The sequence below is a fragment of the Oxyura jamaicensis genome, chromosome 15 (genome assembly GCF_011077185.1).
Source record: "Oxyura jamaicensis isolate SHBP4307 breed ruddy duck chromosome 15, BPBGC_Ojam_1.0, whole genome shotgun sequence".
In the NCBI taxonomy this organism is placed as follows: Eukaryota; Metazoa; Chordata; class Aves; order Anseriformes; family Anatidae; genus Oxyura; species Oxyura jamaicensis.
The window spans coordinates 12,498,157-12,525,843 of NC_048907.1; the positions used below are offsets into that span (position 1 = coordinate 12,498,157).

Consider the following 27,687-nt stretch of genomic DNA (forward strand, 5'->3'; position numbering starts at 1 on the left):
GGGCTTCAGAAACACTTTTCAGCTGTGTCTCCAGGGCAAGGTGGAGCCCTGCCACATGCTGTTATCTTGCAGTTATTCTGCAGAAGCTAGAACATGCCACATCCGATGTGTGGGTAGAACATGGATTAGCCTTACCCAGCCAGGCATCCCACCGTTGGACAGACCCTTTATCCTTTGGTGCACGAAGCCACCATAAACAGGTACTTTTTAATGGTGTTATAAAGTTCTACTTGCTTCACCAGTAATTGCCCATTTGCCAGGCAGGGATGAGCAGAGGTTGCTCCATAAGAAGCTGCTATAAAATAAATGTTCTGTCTATAATGCAGCAGTTTTAATCCAAGGGCTTTTTGGCCCTGTTCTACTATAGAACAAAATACCAACAAGAAACAGGCCAGCCTAATATATGCTGCAGTATTTTCATTGTAATTTAATTTTCTATCAACGACTTGTATGAATAAATGATATTGTTCAAAACTAAGCATATGGAAAGTGGGGAGGGGACATGTCTCTGTGATTCCTTGCACTTTAGCACAGCTCACTTTTGTTTGTTTGAACTATATTTTATATTACTTAGACTTTATCCTGTCTGAACAGACTGATGTCTGTTGTATTGTAGATTTAGGTAGGCATATGTTATAAGCTGTTCCTCGTATATAGGCATGAGTATCAGCATGGTACTGAAAGAGCTAAAGGGCTTTGCTAAATCAATGCCTCACTGACTTAGCCGAAGTAGGATGTAATCCCTAACAGGACTTTTGACGGTGCATCTAAAGCCAGTGTTTGTGTTGTAGTTACCAGTGAAACCAGCAGATTGTTTATCAAGTATGCCTTCAGAAGTAAGGGGAGGTTTGCATGGGTATGTGCAATGATGAAAACCAAGGGTCCAGACTGTCCGAAGCTGAGCTGTACTCATTTTTTCTTGGTCTGTCACAGCCATAAGTAATGACTGTTTTGTTGTTTCTCCCTCTTTCATATGCAAGGAAAAACATATGAATAGGTGGAAAGGTTTTTTTTTTAATATTATTTTCAGGCATTGCAAAATGAGGGGGAGAGAGAGGAACGAATGGTTTTAGGAACAAGGGTCATACAAACTAAAACTGGAAAGAATAGCAGAAATTGAGACAAAAACATTTTATTTTAGCTTTTGGCATCTTGTTAAGAAAAAAGGTTTTAATGAAAAATCGTTCTGCCTCAGAAAACAAAATATCACAGTGAAATGTTTTGACTTTTTTTTGTGTCTCTTTTAATAGAGTCAAATGGAGTCCAAAAAGTTGTAGAAAATACTGTGGCATCCCCATGCTAGTGGTTTTTTTTTGTTTGTTTGTTTGTTTTCTTTGTGCTTTGCTCCAAAAGCAAAACAGAAGAATCATTTGGCTTTCCTCCGCTGTTTTCCAGCTTGGGACCAAAGCAGTGCCTTAGGTTTGTCTCAGTTGCCTAGTCCAGGATTAGTTGCTGCTATGTAGTCCTGAATTCATCCTCCATAATATGACTGTGAGGTTCAAGGTGGTGCTGACTGGCTGCATGCGTGTTATTTACAGAAATGCTGATTTCAAGGCAACACGCTCCAGTGTGCTCAACTACCTGTGCAGCTGTAGTAGGATAGAGCCATGCTTGCAGGGAATTCTGCAGTAGAAGTTTCAAGAGAGACACATTAAATGGTTTGCTGTATAAGATTCTAATTTTTTAGGAAAAAAAACAAACAAAAAAAAACTGCTTTTATCTATAAGGTGTGCATGAAAGAAAATTTCAGAGCAATGACTTTTATGGCATGTGCCAATATTTTCATTTTAGCTTAATGGAGGATTTAAATTATTATTGTATCCTGTTTTCTAAAGAGAGCAAGTGCACAGCAATTTGATTATATTGAATCTCTAACTGTATAAACACTATACTAGCCTCAATGGGCTAATTCCATTAACACCTGAACTATCCATCCTGAAGCTGCTCATGAATGTAAACTGCCAGAGCTGCTGGCATTACTGGGTTTGCAAAACAACTTGTATGTTTTTGTGTCAGATAATAAAAAGCAGCTTTATTTGGAGAGATATTAAAATAAACAGATTTAATAACGTATTTTAAAACTTCATTGTTACTCATATGTTATTTCTCTCTGCTTGAATGCTATTCTTTATTACAGCTGTTTATTACCTTCAAAATGCCTTTTGCTCTGAAGCTTGCAAGGTGATGGATCTGTAAACATATGATCTGTAGCACAGGCTGGCGGAGAATTTTAATTCTTACAGTAGAAAGGGACTTCTCAATATTTTGCCTATCCAAACTGTGATATGGCTTGCCAGTTTTTTAATTCTGCCTATCTTTTAGATAACTCTTTTCTATCTAAATAACGTATTACTGCTGAGGTTTGGGAGTCATTAGGGAAGATCTGCCCAATTAGCATGTTAATTAGGACCTACCCAATTCAGGGATAGGGAGGTGATTGTTTTATTAGCATTCTGTGAGATGAAAGAAAGATTAATGACTGTGCATGTACCCCTTGAGGGGTATAGAAGTAACACTTCTTTTTGGAGGTATCTGCTGGTGAGAGGAGGTATTTGAAATGGCTGGGCTTACTGAGGGAGTTGCCCACTAATTAGTTATGCCTGGAGCAGCAAAAGTGTAAGTGAGTTTGTTTCTTGATGAGAAGGAAATGATGGTATAAAGAAAACAAAACAGGGCAAGAATGTCTGCTGCTATAAATGAGTGAAGTCCCATTGATCGACTGATATCAACTAAAGCCTCTGGACACCCCGTGTGTTCGGGCTGTGATAGTGCCAAACGAAGTGTGTCCTGTGCACTGGCAGTGCCTGATGGTTTGGTCAACGTGCTCCTCATCGGCTCTCTGCAAGCAGGATTGCACCTCTCTTCCAGATGCTGTGCTGTCTCGTGGCAGCATATTCTAGCACAGCCATGGAGTTTGACCCATCAATATATTAAACAAGTTATGCCCAAGGTATTAAAATTCAAAAGGCCTAAAGTAAAGTCAACTCAGGAAATAAGAATGAACTGTAGGCAGAAATTTGTATTCAAATGGAGAAAATAATAAAAATAATAAGAAAAAAAAGTCTGGGCAGTGCTGTCTGAGACAAACATGTCTTTCTTATAAATTCATGATTGCTTTCCCCTCCCACAGCATTTCACCTTAAACTAATGAATTCTGCTACAAGAGAAAATACTACGTGCTCATAAAAAGCTGAAGAAAGAAGTGTTGTCATCATTGATCTTGCCATCAAATTCTTAAATCATTTCTCTCTTGTGCTTGATTTAACACTTGTCCTCTCTTTCTTTGGTTGATGAGCTGAATTCTTGAAGTAGTCGATAGCTGGAGACTCTCTCCAGTATTCTGCCAAGTCTTTTGCTGTTGCTTCTCATTACAGCACCTACGAACTCCCACAGTTTAGCACTTTGCACACTGCTCAGTGCTGTATGCGGAGATTCTTGAGTAACAGTTTCTCAAAATTTAGAGGGTTGTCAATGTGGCCTCATCTATGAATGCATGGGAAGTTGAGTATCTGGCTTTGGGATTTGAGCATATATTCCTTGTGAAGCAAAGGATACCTTCTTCCCTAGATTATTCCCAACATCATGAAGACCAAAAAAAATAAAAAATAATAATAAAAAAAAAAATGCTGTGAAGCTTATTAGTTTACTGTAGCTTGATCTTGTTATAAATGCAGGACGTTCTTTAAACTTTTGTTCTACTGTTTTGTCTGGTGCTCTCACACACATCTGCATTCATATGTTACTCATGAAAATCTTAAAATTTATGTGATAAATTGCTGCAGTTCCAGGAAGATTTTCTGGAAATAATTCTACCATCTTTCTCTGCATGTCAGTTTGCCCTGGATGTCTCCACCATTCGATGACCATAAAGTACCACCTGTTGTAGTAAAATCCTGACATCAGTTCCCATCGTACAAGCAGGGACCTTATGCTTTCAGTTGCTTACTGTACTTTTATGATAGTGTTTTTCAGTCAAGTAAAGCTGGGATGGATTGCTTTATTCATAGACTTTTCTTTCTTTTGTAATGCCGTGTCATTCTTATCCATGAGAATACGGATCTGGATTGTAAATCAAGCTCCTGATGAATTTTAAATTGGGATATGAGAAGCTTATTCACCTCACCCAGAATGCAGAGAACTGGGATACGTGTCTGTGCTTATGTGAGTTACAGCCAGGCTGTTCAATAAAAAGCTACACACAGCAATAGTGATGTGTTTTTTAAAGTCACCCTGAGACGGAGTTTGCTGTTTGTCAAATGATAGCTTTTTGACACTGGTAAAAACTGCATAAATTATCTTTCTATACAGCCAGCAATACCTGTGGGAGACCACAGTTCTGCATAAAACAATTGATTCTACTGATATAAGCAAATTAGGTTTTTGTGACACAGGGAGGAGTTTTCCTTTTAGTCTAAAATGCTCCCCGTTGAGTACTCCCACCAGGTGTACTATGCTTTCTGAAGTCATTAATGTAGATCAAAGAATAATTAGGCTTTGGCAAGCATAAGCAGGTTTGATTAATCAGACTGAACAGCATCCTTTTATCTCATAATACCAACTGCCTGTTGATTCAGCATGGTGTGATCAGGTTTTAAGAAGCTACTTTTGCAATTATTTTCTTTTTCTCTTGCACAAAGGTATCACATTAAGACCAAGCAGAATCCAACCTTTTGTTTCTTATCTTTCCCAAAACTGAAGACTAGGAACAAGCCTATAAGCCAAATAGCAGATCCTGGGTGGAAACAGCAAAAGGCTGTCATGAAATTTAAAGCTGGTATTTTCTGGTGGTTGACACATTGCTGGTCTCAAGGAGATCGTAGTTTTTTTCTTGTCCTAGAACAAGATAATAAGGTGTGTGCGATAAAACATCAGGCTTCAGGACTCTACCTAATGATCACGGGAAACAAATAGATTTCTTTGAACCCAGGCTCCGATGTAATGCACTGAGTAATGCTGTCTTCGTAATGGTTGAACAGAAGGGATTCACCGCTACAGGAAAAATAACAAAACACAGACTAATCATTGGTGGTATGCAGCGATTTCTAAAAGAAGGGGTGTATCAGCCACTGGTATTTCTGTATCTTCTTGAACAGCTGTGACATCAGAGATGCTGAGGTTATTATATAGTAAAATGTAGTTCCAAAACTGTTATGAGATACACCTGTGCATCATAAAACTGCTTTTCCAGCAGTTGGCATCCTTGACTTTGTCTCTCTGACTTCCTGAAGAGGGAAATAGTCGTCATTCACAGTTTTCAATATGTCACATGAATAATACCTGGTCCAGGTTCTGAAAGAACAACAGAATGAACTGCAAGCAGCTGCAGTCAATTACATTAGGTGACAACCCTATTCAGATATCTGAATTGAAAAAAAAAACTGGAAAATTATTACTTACAGATTTTATTCTGATGACTCTCCTGGCTACATCTCTGTGCCCATCACTATATTCTATTACCCAATAATTAACCTAATGAGACTTGCATATCATAACAAAGTCATAGAAAACTTGCATTTGGCTGGGTCAGCCCATGGATCGTGTATCTTTGTATGGGATTCAGGTATCCAAACAAATGAATATTTCTTATACTAGGCAGTGTTGCTCTGTAGCACAATTGTCCTTGTGTGAGAACAAGAAAGACTCAGGATGTTAGATCTTTTAAGCAACGTGTTTTCCCTCTGTATGTGAGGGTAGATCACAGAGAAACGTTAATGGTAGAACTAAATCAGTGTCCAGTTCACTCGCTTGTGTTTTCCCATTATGTGGCCCATCTTAAATCTCTTTAAGAGGTAAGAAACCTCTATTAGAATTGTTGAATTAAGCATATACATTTTTTAGCCAAAGTTAAAATTGCTTTGGGAGCATTCACTTAATAAGTGTAGTTTTTAGATACTGGACATCAACATCTAATTCTTTGTAAGTGGCAGAGACCATCCGTCTCACCTTGCAGTTCACATATATGCTAATACCGACAGAAAGTAGGAAAGTAGGTACACCTTTCCAAGCTTCGCAGTTTTTCTGTACCTTTGCAAATGCGCTTTGCCTGGTGGCACACCAGATGTAGGAAATCTGTGTTGAGGGTTCATTTACTCAGGATAGAATCCTTGGCAGTGCGAGACTGGTTCTTACTCTGTATGTGTCAGAGAACAGACCGGTACTTTCTTGTTCACTTGCAGGAGTTTGATTTATTCATTGAAATCTCTGTTTGCAATTCATAGCCCATTTTTCCAAAAGATTCCCATAGTCTGTGCCAACACCTATGCCATAGCTTTGTAAAAAGGGCATGCCCTGCTACCTCAGCTTGCAGATGGCCTATCAATTCCTGGGATATAAATGTTTATTTCAGATGACGCAGGGCAGAAAGTCAATGGTGTTAACATGATCTTGTGTCTGTAGAGCACTGGTGAGACTGTCTAGCATAAAAATGATCAGGGTCTGGCATACAGAGACCTTGGCTGCCTTAATCACCTAGCAAAACCCTAGAAAATTACTATCCATGTTTTTATAGTACATTGATTAAAGCAGACAAGAGGCGAAGAATCAAAACAGGATTTTATTAAATTGATTTTGCACTTTTTTGTAAAATAGGAGATTCAGGGAGAAAGCAGCTGCTCGGGTCGTTTCCGTTGTGCAGCCCTGGAGAGGGAAGGGAAGAATGGCTTTTGTTGTTACCATTTAAGTTGACTTTAATGGCCAGTCTAACATCTGAGGGAGCAGATAACATAACTGTAGGAAATATAGGGTTTTTTTTGACTGACTGGAACCCTGGGACTTGCTGTGTGCATGCTGAAATTCAGGTGCTGCAATGGAGGGGCCAAGAGCATAGTAGGAGGGGCAGAGGAGAAATACAATGCATTAGACCCCATCCTAGTCCCTTCTTTTATATGTCCCAAAGGAGGTAATATCTATTAGTAAGGCCTATTTTTTGTCCCCATTTTGACCCAGTCACTTCCAGTTCATTCTCTCCTTTCCCAGAAATGGCTTCCCCCGCAGGCGCTGAACAGGTTGCGAGCACGTCTTCTGCTGTGATTAATTCAGCCCTTGCTTTTTGTGTGCTTACTGCCTGACATTTACGGCGAGCTGGGTGTAGCAAAGTATAGCAACATTATGAATTCTCACCTTCTTCCCAGAAATTGTTCTCTGCTTTTCCCATCACGCCATAATAGTGTGAAACACCAGTAATGTCACTGCTGCACGAGAGCACATGCTTGGAAGTAGCCAAAGTTGTCTAAGGTGTGCCTAGAACAGCCCTCGGGAAATAATTGGAGTGGGACGCCCTGGGCCGCATCCCTCACCGGTAATGGGAGGAATGTTGGCATAGGGAGTGGGACTTGATAGAAGACCAGTAATTAATTATTTTAACTCCAGCAGTTAAAGAAGAAATAGCACAGAAAGCAGCTCTGTGTTACACTGTGTTTCCTTATGAAATGCATCTGGGTTTTCCCTGGTTGTTGGGGTGGAAAAATAGAGGATCATAAAATAAACTTTGCTGTTTTATGGTAACAATATGATTTTCAGCTTTACTGGAAACGAGTATTTCCCATTTTTTAGCACAGTTGTAGATGCTATCATCTTTCGGGTAAACTCACACAGAGTTACAAGCCCCCGAAGGTCAGCTGTTAGCAGCTAGAAATGACAGAGGCTCCTCGGGAAATGGGAGTCTGTAGGCAGAGCACCCAGAGCAACTGCAGGGTCAGGGCCTCGGCCTCGCTTCAATTACAGATTGATGCAATTTACTCAGAAAAGTTTCTAGTGGGTTTTGTATCTGGCTTCTGTGGAAACTGAGAGAATTTCTGTGCAGCTGGAGCCAATGAGCTTAGGGAGGGTGGGAATTTTCACCCTGGTGAAGATCAACTTTGTGGTATTTTATTTTCAGATGGAAAAAAAAAAAAAAAAAAAAAAAAAAAAACAGTTTCGGTTGCTTTTTCTAAACGAAACCTCACAACTCTTTGGTTCCCCACTGCTTTCCACTGGTCACAGCTTCCATGCAAGGCAGTCAGCACCACAGCACCTGTCCTTTGGTGCACCACACAGCACTGGCTCCCTTCCAGCTCTCGGGGTTGTTTTTAAATAAAGTAATAATGATAAAATGATCCTTGAAAGTGTGAAGACACTTTGCATAGAGAATGGCACCAAGCGATGTAGCCGGACGTTAGCTAAGGAATTGAGCCCTGCTCTGCCCAGAGGAGCAAAAACGATGTGTTTCCTTTCACCAAGTGGTGAAAGATACTTCAAATGAAGTAGGGAAAGTAATGCTTGTATCACCAAAGTACATTGAACAAAGTGCTTCCTTCTTCCTGTTTATTTCTGAATCATATTCGCACTAGCTGTTGCATCTCTTTCCTGCACTGCTGTCCAAGTGAGAGAAATTTGGGGAGAAATTACCTCAGTAATGTCTTTCTAATCTTCCTTGTTTACAGCACAGTTTTTGTTCAAAGTCATTATGACAGGCGGTGGAAGATTCTGAGTATGATGCAGTTATTGAATTTTAAATGAAAACTAAATTGGCTGTGGTAGAGGGGAAAAATATTTCATAACATAGTAATTTTTCCTCAGGGTACAGTTGCTACATTTTATTAGAAATAAGCAATTTTCACTATGTCTCCAAAATGTATAGAGCAGATAAATGTGAGATATTAATCTAACGAAAAAAAGCTTTTACAAGTATTTAACACCAAATGGTGGTTTAAAATTTGCATGTTTTCTACCTTTTTCTGGCGTGCTAGAGAAGCTTTTCACTCATTTTACTGAAGTAAAACATATCTTTCTGTTTTGGTCAAAACTCTCCCATGGGGTCAGTTAGGCCGTGTTTAATGGAGCCACGTGGAAGTTTTTCTGCTTGATCTGTGCATCTGGGAAGCGAGGAGCATTATCTCTATGCAAAAGGCATCCGGTGCCCACGTGGCTGCCGAACGGGCAGCGCCTGGCTCCCGCAGCGGTCCCTGCGCACCGTTCTCTCCTGGTGGTTCCTCTAGCAAGGGAAGGGGAGGATAAGATATAACTACTGGAGTTAAATAATCACATCTCCACCCCAGCGTCGCAGGCACTTCACAGGTATTCACTTCAGAGGACGACTCAGTTCGCTGGTGGGTCTCTGCAGGGAGCAGGCCTCGGGCCCAGCACAGCACAGGCCTACCCAGGCCTAGCCATGGGTGCCCTGCCATTCAGCCAGCCCCTCCAAAGGGAACAGCACTGCTGTGAGGCTTTCTGTCACAGCCCTCGTCTGCCAAAACAGCAATGGGAGCACAGACACTATAAGCACTGGTGGTCCTGAGCTGCCCCGCCGCCAGGCCACGTTTGTGCATGTCCCTGCGGATGGCCTCTGGAGGCTTTGGGGATGTTTGCTCATTAGCCTTCCCTACTTGTGTCCCTGATTTGTTTCACGGCTGTAGATCACGTTGCAAATCTAAATAAATAGACGGAGTGTGCAAAGTAGGGGAAACGTGGCAAGCAGGCATGAAGCAGTTTGATTTGAGCAGAGCCTGTAGGCTTGCAATGGGATGCGATTATGGAGAAATTATGGGATGCTTGGACTCAGATCGCTCTATACTTTGCAGAGTAAAATCTGTGTAGGCACTGAGTGTAAAATGAATGTTAGAGACTCTTTCAGAAGAGCACGGATACGGGATTTTGTTAGATCCTTACAGACTGGTGCCATTTTCAAAAACCCAATCTGTGGTTGGATTTTTCACGCTTTTGCCAGGATGCAAGAAATAGAAATTCAGGGGAAGTTTGCAAGCCAGCTCCCAGCAAACCTCACACTAAGTAAGCTAATTCAATTTATCAGTACTTATCGAATGCTGGGATGAGAGACCATTTAGAACTGAATATGTTAATGTAAGTCTCTCTCCAGATTAATCACAAGCAGTTATATTTTTATGATTTAGCAGTATTGTTTATGACTAACATTTACAGAAGATTACTGGTAGATTTTCAATAAAAGCTTTTCATCTAAAACTCAGATTATAACAATTTTAGAGCTAATTGGACAACCGTTAAATTCAAAAGCTGATAAATATAGGGAGTTTTTCAGAACTCTATATTGCATGCTAGCATAATGGCAGGTTACACTTCCAGATGCATCACTATATGATGAATGTATAGCTTGCTAAAAATAATGTTGTTGTTCATTGGGTGAAATATGGCACAGCCTGCAAGCAGATGAAAGAAGTCGTCGTCATCCCATCCCCTCCCCATTCAAATTAAATCAGTCATAAAAGCATTTTATAATGAAAAAGTCTTCTCATTTTAGAACAAGCAGCAAAATCCCTCAGTGCATTTTCCCCTCTTCTCTTTGTTCACTCTGTAAACATGCCAGTACCTTGGCATCAGTTGCTTGGCTTCTCACATTGTGTGGGCTTCACAAACTGAAATGAGACAGATGTGTGTTAAGAAAAAGTAAGAAAACATGATTGTGAAATCTTGGAGGAAAAATTACGGTTCACATGTAGTTTCTGAAAATAATATTTTTTCTCCTTTTTCTCCTTTTATGCTGCTGTGTGATACATTGGTACTGGTGTCCCCTGAAGGCTTCAGGCTATTGGCCATAAGTGATCAGATTAGCTCAGCTAAATGACTGTCTGGGGGACAGCAAGGCCAAAGTAACCCACAGCTGGATTTACCCAGCCCCACGTGCAGAGTAAGTTCTAGAAAGAAAGAATCAGACCCCTAAAGGTATTTAACACCTGCAGTCGAGCTGACTTTTTGCAGCCTTGGGTTCATGAAGATGTAAAACATCCTGGTCTGGAAGTCATTTGGCTCCTTCCATCACCCTCAGTGATGAAAAATCTCTGCCCTAGGAAAAAACTATATCCTCTCTGTCTCCCAAACTGGGATCTTACTGTCTTTAAATTTTGCTGACAGATTTGCTATTAAAGCTCCTGAATGCAAATACTGTTTCCCTTACCTTCACACAAAAACAAAGAGTTAAGATGTTTTCTATATGTGTATGGGTGCCTCATTACTCAGACAGTGCTGTGTCAGACCTTCCTCCATTTCATGATATTTTAATTAATTGTTTCCTGGTTCTCAGCATTGTATTGGCAGCCACACATTCAATCTTAGTCTTATATTTTGCACAAACCTTTCTGTAAATAGTCTTTCCCTGTCAACACAAGAAATGTAAATGTTGTCCTAATTTCCAGCATCATTTAAATGCCCACATAACAGTTATCCTTGTGAAAGCAAATTGAGCCTGTCACGTCATCTTCTATGGAAGTCTAATTCTTGGTAACAAAAGATATTGCAGCTGACAGATGGAGCCGCACACTACATAATTAAGTCTCCAGTGTGTGTCAACTGTAGCCTTTCAGACACAATTAGAGTCTGACCAGTTCAGCAATTTAGGTATTTAAAAAAAAAAAAAAAATCCCTGAGGTGAATGCAGAGGTTTCAGTGAAAAATGAACTCCAAAATGCGCTAGGCAGAACCAAATAGGATTGTGTTCATCACCAGACTTTCTAGTGATAAAATTTGATACAACTCTTTAAATCCTTGCTTTACCTCTTTTTCCTTCGCATTTATTATGTCCTGAGTGTAGCTAAGCATAAACTCTTCTCAGCAGGGAGGCTCGTGGAGTCAGTGGATGGAAAACACATTTTCTTTAGAAAACTAGCTTTGGGAACCCCCAGCTGTGCAGGAGATACAATTGCGTTAGCTTTGTAATGGTAAATTGTAAAACTTAGGAAAAACTACAAAACAACAGAAAACTTTACGGAAAGAAAAAGAAAAAAAAAAAAAGCACTTAGTGGTGTGTGATGCACTCAGAAATAAAGACGAGCCTGGTACCTTGTGATCCAGGTCTCAGTATCTGCCATGCTCAGGGATTTCTGTGTTTAGGACTCTCCTTCCTAGAGTCACAAAGATAGAAACAAAAGAAGTTTTTAGGTAATCTGTTCCACTGCTCTGTTGAGAAATGGGAACACATCTCACAGAATCTCCTCTGACTCCTCATGAGCTCTTCTGGTCCGTAGGAATACCTGAGCAATACCATGTCTCAGTTTTTTCTCTTCTGACACCTGTGTTTTTAGTCTCCAAAGTTGATTCCAGTATTTCTAAGGTAGGCTCTTTGATTCATTTTTTTCTTCCTTGCTTGGAATACACATAACAGCTGCCTGAAAGTCATTATGATGATGTACCAACAGCAAAAGCAGCTCTCAGAGTACAACTGATAGTTCGTGCTCCTCCTTGCTCTTTAGGTTTGATTTGTTTTGCTGAAGAGAAAGTCCATGCTACATTTATCACCCTGGCTAATATGAAACGCTAATTCGTAAGTTTTACAGACCCACTCAACACAAAACTACTTTCCCCTAATGTCTGCCTGCAAGAAGCATGCAGTGGCACAGCCATCCTTGCTGAACATTTGCTGTGGCCGTCTGTATTTCCAGCTGGCCCTAGGGAGGCAGTGGGAAGCAGGGGTCACCAGGATAACTGTGCACAGGGCAGCACTCCCCAAACCCACAGCCGCACTTCCCAGAGGGGAAACAGAGGAGCAAGTGACACGTACGTGTGAAATCTGAATTTTCAGCAGAACACACTGCTGTTCCCCAAAGCAGAAAAATGGCTGAGGGCATGCTTGTGGGAGGAGCAAAAACCTCTGTTCCCAGCTCGTTCCCTCCTTTTGTTGCTAAAAATGATTTTGTTTTTCCAACTGATTTGTGTTCATAAGGATGCCACAGCTGTTTAATCCCACAGCAGCTCATGGCTGGGAGGGTTTGTCTGCTGGTAGTTCATATTAAGTCACCACCCTTTCATGTGCTGTCTTCCCAATGAGATACACACCGGACCATGGTGAGCATTTCCATCCGTGCCACTGGTGCCCACCCTACAGCAGCTTCCTCTTAGGAAGCCACGCACACAGCAGCTTCCCTGGCTGTGAGGAAAGGTGGTCTAGAGGAAGGCAAAACTAAACCCATCAACTGTCTCATGCCTGGTCCTAGGGCGAGCCTATGGAATGACTACTTCAGCTGGGGAGTTAGTTCCAGCTGTTTAAATTAGGATAGGAGGGCGATTTGTCTACCTTTCTTGAGACAAATCTCCAAAAGACATGTAAACTGCAACAGGTCTGCATTGGAAAAAAAAGGGAGCCAGGTCCCAGAACTTGGGTTTGTTCTATGGCTTATATTGGATAGATTTGATTTTAAGAAGCAATCTTTCCCTGAAAAGAAAAGAATGAATTTGTCTAATTCTGGGAACTGCACTTGATGGTGAATATGCCCTCTGACCTGCATCTTTCATGTTGCCTACCCCAGTCTGGCATGGATTTACAAAACTGGTTTGAAGACAGCTTTCTCATCCCATTTCCGTGCCCTCCCCCAGCATAACCAAGTTACAACCCTTTCCTGAGGCAAAATGCATTATGGAGAATGCCATTACAGAATAAACCACGTTGGGTCAGGCAGGAGGAATTTTTCATTGCTGTCTTCTAAAGAATAGGAAAAGATGGCAAAAGAGTCTTGATTTCATCTGTCAGGCTACACCCTGCTCTTTTCTCCTTGTTTGAGCGAGCCATGGAAGTCCTGGTGGCAGCAGGAACTGCCAGGAGGGGCTTTTTCAGGTCTCTGGTGCAAGGCAGGAGAAACCCCCCTCAGTGCTGTGATCCAGCTATAAGCAGTAATAGTCATGATACATCAGGAGCAAGACCTGCAGAGAGCAAATGCTCTTATCTCATGTACCGAATTTCCAGTAATTAACAACTGTAAATGCAGTCGCAATATGTTATGGGCTCGCCTTCCTACGGCTGTGGAGAATGGAAGTTAATGGAAATACACTTGATAATACTTGCTGGCTGAAGGGCTTACATTAGCTGGTCTAGTACCTCCAAATGCGCACTTAGGTAATAATGCCGTAGATGAATCAGGGGAGGAATGAGATTTTTTTTTTTTTTTGAGAAATAATAAACATGTTTCTCTCTCACTGGGCTCAGATGGGATATTACGACTGTTCATATAGCCAAGTGTTTTGTTGGGGAGATGAAGTGCTGCGTATAAACTTGTTCATTACCAGCAACCTGACAAACGCTGAGCTAATATCATGTCAACAATCAGCTGGGGATAATGCATTTCCTCTCCTTCTAATAGATTTTCTTCTTACGTATAATCATAAGCAGTACTAAAAATTACAATGAAAAAAAAAGGCAGCAGAAGAGTGTTCTCTGTGATACACAGTTCTTTTGATTTGAAATATCAGGGACAGTGAGGATGGATATAATTTGTTTGGGGATTATCTGCACATAGAAAGAAACTTGATAATCACTCGAGTGAGTAACTGCTGCTTTTGTTTGCTGCACTTTTGCCTGGTGATCTTGACTCCGTTCGGTGAAATTATTCTTTCCAAGCATGGGGAAAGAAGGAGAGCTAAAGTGCCTCTGCTCCCCTGTGGCAGAAGTGTTAGTAGCCACTTAGCAGGGCCTGCAGGCTCAAGGAAGTGTGTTAGCCAGATCTACAACATTCATTGACCAGTTAGTGTTTTTGTTTGTTTTTTTTTTTCTTCCTAGGGGAGCACAAACGTGTTAACATGACTGGGAAGGTTTAATCTGCAGACTAACTAGTCCTCAGAAAAGGCTTAGTGCATCTTCAGCACAATGTAGCACTCAATGGCACATATATAATTATGTTTTATAAAGATTTTATAAGAATGGTCTGAATAATATTAATGACGTGTGAACATAGGTGGCAGAACTGGATTTATATTTCAGGCAATTACATTTTACAAGCTGAAGTAGTGAACAGAGGTAATTAACAAGAATAATGAAAGCACTACCTTGCCATAAATCACTGTTAAAAAGAGTAAATAATAGAAGACAAAGGGATTATGAGTCAAGTTCAGCCATTATTCATCAATTTTAGAGCAGGAGGGTGGTTTAATTAGTGAAACGGCACAGTGCTTGTTTGGTACTTTTCAAATAATCCTGATGCTCTCCTATCAGGGGGAACAAACATCTGATTGAATGCAAATGACAGTGATTGCCTTCTCCACATTTCTAATCAGTGCAGGAAATTTCATTTCACCCTTCTTTTAATGAAGCAAGTGGAGCTATAAGTCAGCATGCTGGACGGGGGAATTTTGCAGTCCTGATTGCAGATGAAGGTACTGGTCTCCCTAATCTGTGAAGGAAAAAGCACCCGCTTCTCCAGCAGTTTCTCTATGAATTGTTTAGTTCCAGTTTTTAATCTGCAGTGCTTTGTGGATCAGAAAGCAAATCAGCCTCCACTGGGAAGGCCCTTATCTATTAATTACTTTTTCCTTTCCTTATCCTAGGAGAAGATATTTCTCACTCTGAGCTACAGGAAGTTGATGCTGAAATGCAAAAGCAGCAGATGTTACTGGGATGCAGTCATAAGATGGAGGCAAACGGGCTCTTTGTGACCAGCTCAGGCTACAGCCCCAGCCTCTTTCCAGGTGATTTCTCCACATGTCTTGAGGAAGCACCACATCTTCAGCTGAGTTTACCCTTACTCCCTATTCTGTCAAATCTTGCGAGATGAGAGGAGTAGCCTTATCTCTGCCCCACAACTGACTTTTGCAGAAGAGGAACCTTTGGCCTTTACAAAGCTTGAGATCAGAGCAGATAGCACGTGCTTTAGATACACCTCTGGTCTGCTCTGCCAGGGCTTGAATTCACCATGGCCCCTTTTCTCTGTGTGAATTACCTCGTTCAGTCCCGACAGCAGTGAGTTGCCCAGCATCTTCCAGGGCTGTCAAAACCTAGGACTATCTCTCAGAGCGATACCGTGTCAGTTTGTCTTCTTTCTTTAAGCAGTGGATTCATCCTCAGTGCGTGCAACATTCTTCCTCTGTCTGTGTTTTGCAAATTGTGTTTACACATGATGTGTTTTGGGCAGGTCAGTGTTAAATTGCTATTAGAAGCCTCTTTTATACAAAAATCTTGCAGTTCTTCCTCTGTTGTGGGCTGTCAGCCATGAGTACCTGGACACCATGCTGGTATACCTGCTAACTGGTATAACGTTGCCAAAAGGCAATGACATGCTGCCATTCTGATAAGGAAAAATTATGCCAAGTTATTTCTTCATTCACAGAACACAAATCCAGTTTTTACAAGCTGTTTGCCAGATTATGATAAAAATCAGTCTAGCCTCTTTACTTATTCCCAGTCAAGGGCCATTTCGTTTGCACTTGGTATTTGTCTAGTCTACTCTAGTTTAATCTGAGGCAGGGGTGGGGGGGTCTGTGTGCTGCTGAAGAATTGCTACAAGGCATCATGAGAGAACACTGTGTTATTGCTGGGTAAAAAATCTGAAACATATGTAGTCTGTTTTGTAGAGCATTGGGGCATCTTTGACTGAAAAGTACCATAATGAGGAATGGACTATTAACTGTTATTCATGATTACATATGCAAGGCTTGTGAGCCAAGTTTAATTAAATTCAATAAAGACATATGCAATAAAAATGAACAATTAACAGCAGTGAAGAGTTCTGATCTGAATCTGTGAAGACTTTCTTCATCCCTATTTGTACAGCGAGAAATAAACAGTGTGTGTAATCTCAACTCTGACATATGTGGAAAGAGAAAGCTCTATATTGCACTATTGTGAGTGGGTAAATTCTGTTTACTTGTGTTTGTCCTTGATTATATACCACTTTCTCCCCTGTCTATAGATCGCAGTATAAATGTCTAGCGTACCAATTCACCTTCAGATGCTGACAAAATGCTGTGTGTCACACAGAAAACACCTAGTAAATATAAAAGGTCGCAATGCAAGTCTAATGAACACTTACAGGAGATTTGCTAATCTGTACAACCAGTCACTAGCAGCTAGCCAGTGTTCCAGCATGCCCCATGCTGCAGATCGTGGGATGAGTGCTGAATAATGCTGGAGGGATGCAACGCTGAGCTAAGGATGCTCGTCCAGTACTCCAGGTTGTTTGTGCTGTGTTGTCACCCCTGGAGATGCTGGGATTAGAGTAACAGTGTAGATCCATTGTGAAAAGGCTCGATATTTCCTCACGCACCAGTAAAAATGATCAAGGTGAGTTAGAGCAGGGTAAATAGTGGATTTTTGCTGGCCTGGCTTATTTTGACTGGAATGGGCTGGGCTGGGGAACATTCACAGGAAAAATTCTGCAGGCAAATCTGGGCCAAGCTGATCTTTAACTTGTGAGAAGTAGCTGGAGCCATGCAGGGGGTAGTCAGCGTGATTGCAGCAAGGTGAGGAAGAGGATGTGGGCCAGCAGCTGAAGGCTGCTTAAGGAGATTCTGATTCACTCCTTCTGGGAAAAATCTCAGTGGTTTAGGAGCTTCATTGGCTAATAACAACCATAGTGTAGCCCTTCATTTTGGAGTCCTCAAGAAATCAGACTTTCCAAACCATTTTAAGACATTTTAGATCTAACTTCACCAGAAGCTTAGCCTAAAAAAAAAAAAAAAAAAAAAAAAAAAAAAAAAAACTTGTGGCAAATATATTTCTTTAAAAATCCTAGAGTAGAGAAAAATATTTTTTTTTTTTAATGGCAGTTTTATGTAAAACAGAAAATCTGTTTTCTGTTCAGCTTTACAGATAACACTGCCCATGTACATACAGCTTCGGGTGATGGCCTCATATGAGAAATACTCTTTCAATACTGATGTTGTTGCATCCTTGTCTTTAACAATCTGAAGGTCTGGGTGCGGGTGCATTGAATACTTTGAATTTCATACTTAATAGATAAATGCATAATAAGAGTTTTCCTCGAAATTCATGGATTTTTTTAGTTTGTTGGGGGATTATTTTTTTCCTTGCATTCACCTCTGTGTTTTTGTCTGTATCTAGGCTTGGTGAGTCAAGCAGAGCTACCATTTAAAGATGCCATTGAAAATCAGGGGAGGGGAAAAAATCTTCAAAGGCTAGTTGTGGGCGTGTGGAGGGAGGGGAGATTTCTAACAGGATTTAATGGAGCTGGGTTATTTAAGACTTGCACAAAGATCCTTTGTATTGACAATTCACTGTATGAGACATAAACTCTTCACTCTGTGCATATAAAAGATGAAAGGACCAATTACTTATTGAAGCATTAAACACCCAGGGGACAAAGACTCCTGTCTGGCAATAGTAAACATATTGACTGAAACCTATTTGAATTTCAAATTGCCAAATGTCCCAATTTTTGAAAAGCTTCCTATGATAACCAAGGTCTGGAAAGTCAATTGAAACTTAATTCTCCTGGATATCTCATGGGGAAAAAGTACATGAATCTGGACAGATTCAATTATTTAATTTTAATGAAAAAATAGATAGCTGCTTTATAATTTCCTTACAGAGCAGTAGATGGGAATTTGGCTCCTTTTTCTAAGATGTTTTCTTAGGATAAATGACAATTGAGGTCTGCCAAATACACATTGCCAAGAGGTTTAAGTCCAAGGATTTTCTGCTTCCTCTTGTCCCTACATCTTCCTTTTCACTCCGTCTGGGACTAGATCTTTTTGATATGCCAGGCTAATATTTTCTCTCTGTCCACAGATGGTGCAGATGCTATTTATAAAGCATTGCGCAGGGGATCTGTTATGGGGTGCTTTACAGCCACACTTTGCAAAAGGACACGCCTGCTGTCTCTTCCATTGAGAAAGACTCTCCCAGAGCAAAACAGCCACAGGTCAGTGCTGCTGCTCTCAGGGGCATGTGGTAAGATGTCCTGTGACTGCAGCGAGGACAAAGTGAGTTGTAAAGATCAATTGGGAGAAAAAGCCTCTCTGATCTGCCCAGTGTCCTGTTTCTCTCTTTGGGATGGAATGACAAGTTTCTGTTTGGATTTTCTCTTATTCCTTATATTCTCTCTTTATGATGTAGAAAAGGGGCTGTAAGGAAAATTCTGTTAATTTCACATTTTCTTAAAAAAAAAGCAGCTCAGACTAGTGATTTAGTCCATACAACACCTTTGAAGTAAGCACAACCATATGGCTCTGAACATGTCCTTGGGGTGCTTGAAATGCCCCCACTTTCAGCAGAGAAGCTCAGATGCTTTGGAAGAGATGTGAGCCCTGTGTAACTTGCCCCTCACCAACTTGCACTACTCTCACTACATTTGTTACTAAGTTACTGAGTTCATCATGATTAATGCCACTGATGATGGAACATAGCAATAGAATCAGTGATTTCCTCTACGTTGTACAGCATTGCTTGTAACTTTGACTCCATGGGAAATGTTGAATGCAATTAGTACAGTATGATCATGGGTGTTTACTGTTCAAGTCATTTTCCTTTTGTTCTTATTGTAATGTCACACAGAACAAAGATACACAGCAACAGCAAGGTTGTTATCAAAACCTCAGAGGGGTTTATCCTCCCCTTTGTATGCTCCTCACACATGGAGCCAACATCCATAATCATAACCATTGGCTGTATGCGTACTTTGGGGCAGAAGAGACGCCTACTACTGTACAGCTGCCCTTGACCTTGGCATAAGACTTATCAGATACAGTCAAAAGGAATGCCATGCAGTGCTTCTGGATGAGTAAAACCGGTATTTACTGTTGTTTTTGTTTTAATAGGTCCCTGTTAAATAAGAGAGGATGAGTTGTTGCATATCAGGTAGGTTCAGCTGAATGTGAAAGAGATTTCATATCTCTGCCTTTGTCTCTGGTGGTTTCTGTTGGGATTCCCATCATGCAGTCATTTTTCTGTATTCTGTCTTCTCTCTGTCTTGGTGTACAGTCAGAAATGAAGGCAACGCATTCATCACCACAGCAGCTTTAAATATCAAATGCTTGATGAATTTACTCTCAGCTGGCCGGAAGCAATACTGTGATTGCAGCATTTTATAATCATCAAGACTTGTTTCTCTTGTTTCTCTAAGCTGAATTAATTTACATGAGCAATGAGTTATTAGCAAAGTTGCCAGTAACTGCCGTGTACAAGCAAATAGTAGGAGAATTTGTGCAAGCTGTGCTTTTCTTGGGGAAGCACAACTTTGTGAAAAGTTTTAAACAAGTAGGTGAAGAATTGTATCTGGGCGTAAAGGTTTAAAGCAGGTGCAAGGAATCCAGTCCTGTGTGGTCACAGCTGGGGTCCTGAAGAGTCAGGCTCTATCTCTGGCCATACAGCATGTTCCCATGTTTCTACCAGCACTTATCCCCAGCTGTGGTCTGTAAATCCAGCGCTAGGGTTTGAAATGCCTGTCAAAAATGCAGAGAGAAACATTACCCTTCTATAAACTAAACCCATCGCTCAAGTGTGCTCAGGAATTCTTGACGAACTAATATTGTGCCAGCAGATCTGGTATCATCTGTCCTCCTTCGTGCAGCCAGTGTGAAGCTGATCTAAGCTCTATATCCTGCACACTGGCTTTATCAGCAAGAGTAAGTGCCACGCTTGCCTGTCTTTAATCCTAGTATTTACAGCTAGGTGTGCTGGTAGCATTCAGATCTGGATGGATGATTGGGCCAGCAGTAGTTCTCATGACCATGATATTTTTTAAGATGGTTGAATGTTTCTCTATCATGGCTGAGGACACACATTTGTGTCTGCAGCAGGAGCTTCAGTCTTTTCTTTCCGTGAAGCTGCTGAACTGCTTCTGACAATTACTTAAGTGGAGGGCAGTGTTTACACTTCCCAGTTTCAATGAGGTTTCTCCAGCTCATTGTGCTATTCATTGCTGTATTAATTGCACATGTACAGAAGCTTGTGGTATTGTGCGAAATGCTAATAACAGATCTTGATGACTGTGTACTTCCCTCTCCTTCTCCAGTCTGTGCCTTATTGATGTTTTCATTAAACAGTCCAAACAGCGAGGCTGGATGCACACAGCAAAATGTCTCCACTTCACTGGAGAAAAAGACAAATCCTTAAAGAAATTGGCAGTTGGAGAATGCCAGACACCTCGCTCTGAGGACAAATAAAAGCACTCTGAATAATCGTGTAAGAAGTTGCAGGAGAGATGGCAGAGGGAGAGGCTGCGCCTTCCTCCACACAGCTCATGGGAAGGCAGCTAGCAGTAGGACATTAAAAGGTAACTTGCATTTTGGAGATATTTGTCTTAAAAGGGGTCCTGATCTTTGAAGTATGCTAAGAGAATTCATATGGCAATGGAGTACACTGTGTTTGGGGAGGAATGCACGTGGAGAATCTATTTTTTTGGATGCTTGTCTGTAATTGTAAAGGACTCAAACAGACATGGAAAATAATTTACCAATGCCGAAGTAAAGCCTTTAGGAGAGTCCTCTCCTTGCCTCGGGAGGGAAAGAGACACAGGGCAACAATGGGCACTACTAGAGGTTCCAGAAAATTCTTCCTTGATTATGTGTGCTGGGGCGAAGGTAACATGCCAAGCCTCTGGGCAGACCTAGGTAAACACCTCTGGGTGCATCCCTGAAATATGATGGGATGACCCGTTAACTTAAAAGCCCACATAACCTTTTTAAAACGATTTACCAGCCCTGCCTTGCCATGTCCACTATTGTAAGGATCTTTAATAATTCTGAAGAAGGGGAAAAGCTCTGGGAGGAGAGGTTCCAGTATCAGCAGCTCTTATGGCAGGATAGCCAGGCATTTAGCATGTGAATCAGAGGCTGCTGAGGCTTCCCACAGCCAGGAACAGCAGTCCCTGAGTTGTTTCTGTTCTAATGCCTGATACTTGGCTTTCTGGCAAGCACCATTGCTGTTTCTTGAGGTGGAGGGGAAATGACAAGAAGCTGGTCAGACCCTGAGGTACCTGTGGCTGATCTGCAAGGACTTCAAGCCTGTGAACAGCTGCAAGGGGCAGAATTTGGTGCTTCCCCACAAAGAGAGCTGGTAGCTCAAGGCCAGAGCCAGGCAGGCAAGGTAGGTAGTGGAGAATGGAGACTGAGACATAGCTGGAGTCAGAAACAGAGTCAGTCTTGTGTCCATAGCAATGGAGAATTTTAATGTGCTGGTCATAGATCCCCTGGCAATAAAGTAAAACAACTTTATTTCATTGGAGGATCTGGACCAGAAGTTGAATTTCACTGAGAACAAAGCTGAGCCTTTCAGTGAGAAGCGGAGAACTGGCTGCAGCTTCTGAAAGTCCCATGATGTTAAAACTTCAAAATAAAGCTATTTTAGGTCAATTTTAGTGGTTCTAAAATGCATTAATTATATTTTTTCTTTTGCTAGGTCTGTGCATTTTGACTTATGTTGCCAAGGGAACTTGGCAGTATTGGTGGGACGGTATGAAAAATAGTGCTAATGAATCGCAATTTACTTCTCTAGTACTCAGAGTAGAGGGACGGTGTGATGGATGTGCAAGTTTTTATTGGAATTCACTTGGAAAGACCTGAATAACTTGCAATGCCTCCGTACAAAACTTATGTTATTCTGACAGCTTTATCATGTACCTTCTCTTTCCAGGTATATGTATTCTTCTATGTGTACACGTGAATTTATTCTTGGTTAATTCTCCCTTATATAACATGGCATCATTCCTTTGCCTCCCAAACTGAGAACTACACCATTCCAATTTTTATTCCTTCCTGGAACTCTGGGGATGGTATGTGCAGAAGGTGCAATAACTCTTTGTTCTTCATGCTTTTCTTCTCACCTTATGAATTCTGTCAGATAGTAGTTCAGATGTGTCTCCTTTATTGGATTCATAAATTACATTCCACCTTTATTTGTCTGTTCATCAGATCACCATCTATTTTGTTATTCCTTTGAGAAGAATCCAGCATGAATCTGAATTTATGAACTATCAGCGTCTCCCATGCTCACTGAATATTCTAGGTGCTCACACATTTAGCTATTTTCTGCATTTTAATCTTGAGCTAGTGATCAGAATTGTATTTTTTTTTTTTTTCCAGCAGAATATTCAGAGATGTTTCTTTTGCAGCTAGGCTGATGTCCCCCTGCTAGCTGCACAGGACTCCAGCAAGCCTGATGGATGAGTATGAGTAATAACTTGTCATTTTGTAGAGCTTTTAATCGGAGCAATTTGAAAGCCCCTCACAATGGAATTATCATTATCTCCGTATGCCAGAGGAGAAATCAAGGCACAAAGCTGTTCAGGAGATCAAAAAAGCATCCAGGTCTTGCAGGACCTCACTTCAGTGCTTCGTCAACTATCTTCACTGCTGACCTGAACCTGTATCTTTGTTGTTATGCCTCCTTGCCCTCTTCAGTTGAAGGAGGTACTGGGGAGATGGCAGTGATGCTATATCTTCTTCCATGTCATAAAATGCACAGTAGACCTGGCATTAGAAATTAACAGGATTTATTTTTTTTTTAATTCCTAATAGGAGTTTATGTCAGAACTCTAAAAACAATTAATTTTCAATTTATACTCAGAATAATAACTGACATGGTAGTAAACGTGTTCATTGATATCTAATTTGGTGTGGCTAATTTCCTCAATGCCAGTGAGCTGCCTGGGTCCTTCTTATCACCTTCATGTATTAGCTGAATCTTTATGTATTAACTGTAACTATGACTTAATTACATGGCAACTGAATTTATACCCTGGTGGAGAAGGATTGCTCCTCAGACATTTTCTTCAGATAAACAATAGATAATTGCCATGTTCCTGCTTTAATTAATGTAAATTATAGCATTATTTGAATGATCTTGTGTCCAGGCTTGGTGAGGTGCAGATCACTGCTCCAGCCGTGCTGTGCTCCCACCGTGCCCACCGGAGTCAATGCTGTGCAGCAGAGTTGGGTTTCATCCAGCTGCAAACATCAGTGATTCTATTCATGAAAATAGCACCTCAGTAGTGGGGAATGACATGTACATAACATTTAAATATTTGCTCATTGCGGTATGCATTGTCTGTCCCCATGCCTCAGAGAAGAATGTGCAACATGCCCCTGCACTGCGTGACCTACTTACAGCAAGTGGGAGTCAATTCCCATCAACTTCTCACTGTTCCGTCAGTCAATACTTTGTTCTTAACACTGCTGTTTTCCTCTCCCAGATGCACAGTTCATGGTCAAAGGGAAAAAGGACCTTTTCTTGCCGCCTTCCCTCAATGCTTTTCCCAGTTGATATGGTCAAGTGGTGTTGATTTCCAAACCACACCTGAGATGTGGAAGACAAGTGTAGGAGTGAGACATACACCCGGTACTGCAGCTCTCTCAGCACTCTCTTCTGTTAGATGAACAACAATGATTTTCACAAATTTGTAACTTCCTTGTGATGCCTTGGGGTGGGATGGGCAGGAGAGTGCTTTGCTGGAGTATGGCTCAAGGCTCGGCATGGAGTGTTAACTGTCCTTCCCCTCCTGCTACTGCTGGAGGAATGCCTCCAAGAGTTAACATAATTAATTAAAAATGCCAAAGCATAGTAAAAACTCCCATTTTTCCCATACCGTCACCTGTGCTGTGAAGAAGGAGGCTGGCACCCACCTACTTCTGCATCCATGTGTCATCTGGCACAGAGGTAATGGGACGTGAAGGTGCCTCCGCTCTCAGGGAACATGGCAGTGTTCATCTCCTGGGGAGGCCACAGGGAGCTCAGGAGAAGTGGGATTTTGCTGGCTTTGGGCTGAGCTGGGCTTCGTTTGTTTGTTTTCAGTGAAAGCGTTTACATCTTCAGTGTGCAAACTAGGATGCTTCTGCCAGGGTTCAGCCCACAGGAGTGTTGTACAGCCCGCGAGCAAGAAGAGACACTGAAAGCATCCCCATGTGGTGCAGCTTCTGAAACCATGGGGTGAACGTGCGCTGACTTGGGGACGCTGGAAGGAAACAAGCAATCCTTCAAGATACTTAAATAATGTTTCATGACTCAAGTGAAATGCTCTTGTTAGGCCCTCTGGAGGAGAATTTGACATTTTCCATGCCACCTGCAAGATTAAAAGAAAATTCTGTTGGCTTCTGCATTGTCTCCTGAAAGGCAGAGGGGCTGACAGAAATGTAATTAAATTACCTGCAGCATTCATCTGTTGTCATAGCAGCCTTTGCAATGAATATAACAATAATTTCATCTACAGCCTAGCTTAATGCAGCTTCACCTAGACCAGCCAGCAGGCAATTTTTCTGTCCCATATCTGGCAGAGAAAGAGTTCAAGAGTTCCCATTTCTGCTTCACCAACTGTGATCTACCACAGGGTAAAATCACCAATTGTCTTTGCTGCACTCCTCCAGCATCAGATAACACTGGCCATTACCTGTGGGTGTTCTTGTGTGATTCAGAAGACAAGATTGGTTGATTATATTTTCTTTGGGCCTTAAAAATCCCAGAATCTCTGCATCAACTTATATGCAAGTAATAAAAGCACAGTGCAGTGTTTTCCATCTCGGCTAAATCCAAAAAGACCTGGCTGTGCTGTAAATATACGCCCTTCATTTTGATGGAGCTGTGATTGAGCTTTAGTGTGAGGAGCACAGTAAGGACACAGCAGTGCTGGCATTGATCAAGGGCACAGCAGAGGGGGTAGGATGTCTCTGTATTTATTTATTTATTTTAACTTGCCAAGTAGTATATTTCAAACTGAGATGTTCTTGATGGATCCAGGTGTAGAGGCTCCAATCTGTCCTTTGGTAGCTGTAGAATGAGCTCCCTAGCTCGGTTCAGTATCCTGTAGGTAAATGGTGGTACCCATTGCTGTGCTTGGCAGAGACAGGCCAGCAGGCTCTCTGCAGAAAGGCTAAAGGACTGAGGGATCCCAAACACCTGCATAATATCAAATCCCTAAAGATGGATCATCTGTTAACTCCAAGAAAAGATAACGGGTAGTCCTAATTTCCATACTTTGCCCATCTTTGGGAATGGAGGACTTTGATTTACCACTTTAGGACATTTCAACAAAATTTACTTCAATTGCTGATAATCGATTTTTTTCTTCTGAACTTTATGTACTACTTTCCTCAAGAAATGACTATTTACCACTTTTCTCAATTAAGCAGTCACACGATTCAGATGTGTAGGAGTAACATTTCAAGAGAACAATTAAAAACAACTCAAAAATGGAAGAATAAGATAGCGGAGACATACAGCATCCACAAGAAATCTGTGGATCCACATGGTATAGCTGTGAAATATCCCCTTCTTTTTGCTTCTTTCCATTCCAGTTAGGCAGTTCTAGGAAGCTGAGGTCCCCCTGCAATGGCTTGTTCTTATCTCAAAGATTCAGGAATTCACAAGTTGAAGTCTGTTTAAATACCATGTTTAAAAGGCTAACTTGTGCATGGCCAAGATAAGCTGATTTGTAAGCTGAGGCTTCCCCGAGCCTGGTGTTTGGAGGATTCTTCCTTCGGGCATGTTCTCCTCAGAGCACTGAAGCTTTCTCTCTGGAGCAACTGTGCATAATGACCTCCCCAGGCTAAGCAGTAAAAAAAAAAAAAAAAAAAAAAAGAGTTGTTGCAAATTGCTTATGTGTTGTCATTTTACTTTTCTTCATATAAATAGACCCAATGATATATCCACATGCACAGTATCTTTCCTATGATGCTCTCAGGTGCTTTACACAGGTGCATAATGTTTGTTTCTGTATTGCAGATGAGCTAAGAGGGATGGCAGCAACAGAAGAGCACAGCTGAGTCTCAAGTAAGGGTAGTGAGAGTCTAAGCATTTAAATGTGCCTTTGTTGTGCTGGAGCATTCCAAGCAGTATTTTCTTAGAGTTTGGTAAGTATCAAATACATATCAAAGCCAATTCTTGCATCAGGCTGTATGTATGAGACTGTATATCTGTCCCTTTGAAGGACCCAGAGGAAGGTGGAGAACAGCTATATTCACTGAGCAAGAAAGAAATACTCCCTGCCTCTGCAGCTTCTCCACTTCCCAATATATAGACACAAAAAAACTGAGAGCTTAAATACTTCAGAGTCATCTCCTGTTAGTCGTGGAATATCACAAGGTGTTAAAGACCCTAAGTTAAGTATCTTCTCCAGTGGTTTGTTTGGCACTGAAGAAAGGCATCAGGAGGTGAATTTTCCTCAAATTAATCATTTCCCTCAGTGCTGTGTTCCCCTATGTTTTTCCTTCCTTTCTTCCCATGTTTAAATACAGCACACTGGGTAGCACGCAGCTACCCGGTATGCTAACCTACACTCTCTGCTACCAAGGGATTTGCTTATAAAGCACACAGGAGGGATAATCATGAGTACTCATCTGTCCCTCATGCCCAAAATGAATCACTCTTCATACATAAAATTTGCCTTTCTTGGGTTCAAATAGGAGATGGTCCTTGGTCAACTCCAGTTCCCACTGGAGCCAAAGACAGGAAGTTCAGAGCTGTAAATGATGAGGTGCATCCAAGTGAACTCGGACCCTGCAAGGTTTACAAGGGCTTGCTTACTGAGAAACTCTGCCTGACGGCCATCTGGCGGTGCTTTTATTACAAAGCTGCAAAACAGCCTCTATTACAAGACACAAGCTACTGACTCAACAAAAGTCTTGCTCTGAATTTCATTACAACTACTGCAGTGTCAGAAACAACAAGAAAATTTTGCATGACTTAGCCATTATAGCCTGGCTAAACTCCAAATTTTCCTCTGATTTGGGTGTTACATCAAAAAAGTTCCAGTTTCTCCTTCAGAGGACAGTACAGATTTAAGTCGATTACATTTGACTTTCATAGCGCACCCTGAGAAGCAGCAGCAGCAGGTTTCTCCCACAGCTCACAAGGGGCTGGGCGCAGTCACTCCGGGCTCCCTGGCTGCTTGGTTTGTGTCCCACGGGGCTGGCATGGCTGCAGCCTCTGGTGCCTTTGAGCATCACCTTCTGCTACCACTGGCACTGTGGGGAAAAGGAGAGAGCCAGCCTCCCATGGCTCTTTCTGTGGAGGGATTCCTTGGCTGTCTG

At 41.5% G+C, this 27,687-nt stretch overlaps 1 long non-coding RNA gene across 1 annotated transcript; it reads left to right on the plus strand.

Annotated features, from left to right (window-relative positions):
• LOC118175146 lies at positions 1 to 27,609 on the plus strand. Its single transcript, XR_004754896.1, has 6 exons — positions 1 to 200; positions 15,259 to 15,399; positions 18,458 to 18,651; positions 20,682 to 20,942; positions 22,163 to 22,300; positions 22,779 to 27,609. It is a non-coding gene; the product is annotated as an uncharacterized LOC118175146 (long non-coding RNA).
• The last annotated feature ends 78 nt before the right edge of the window (positions 27,610 to 27,687 follow it).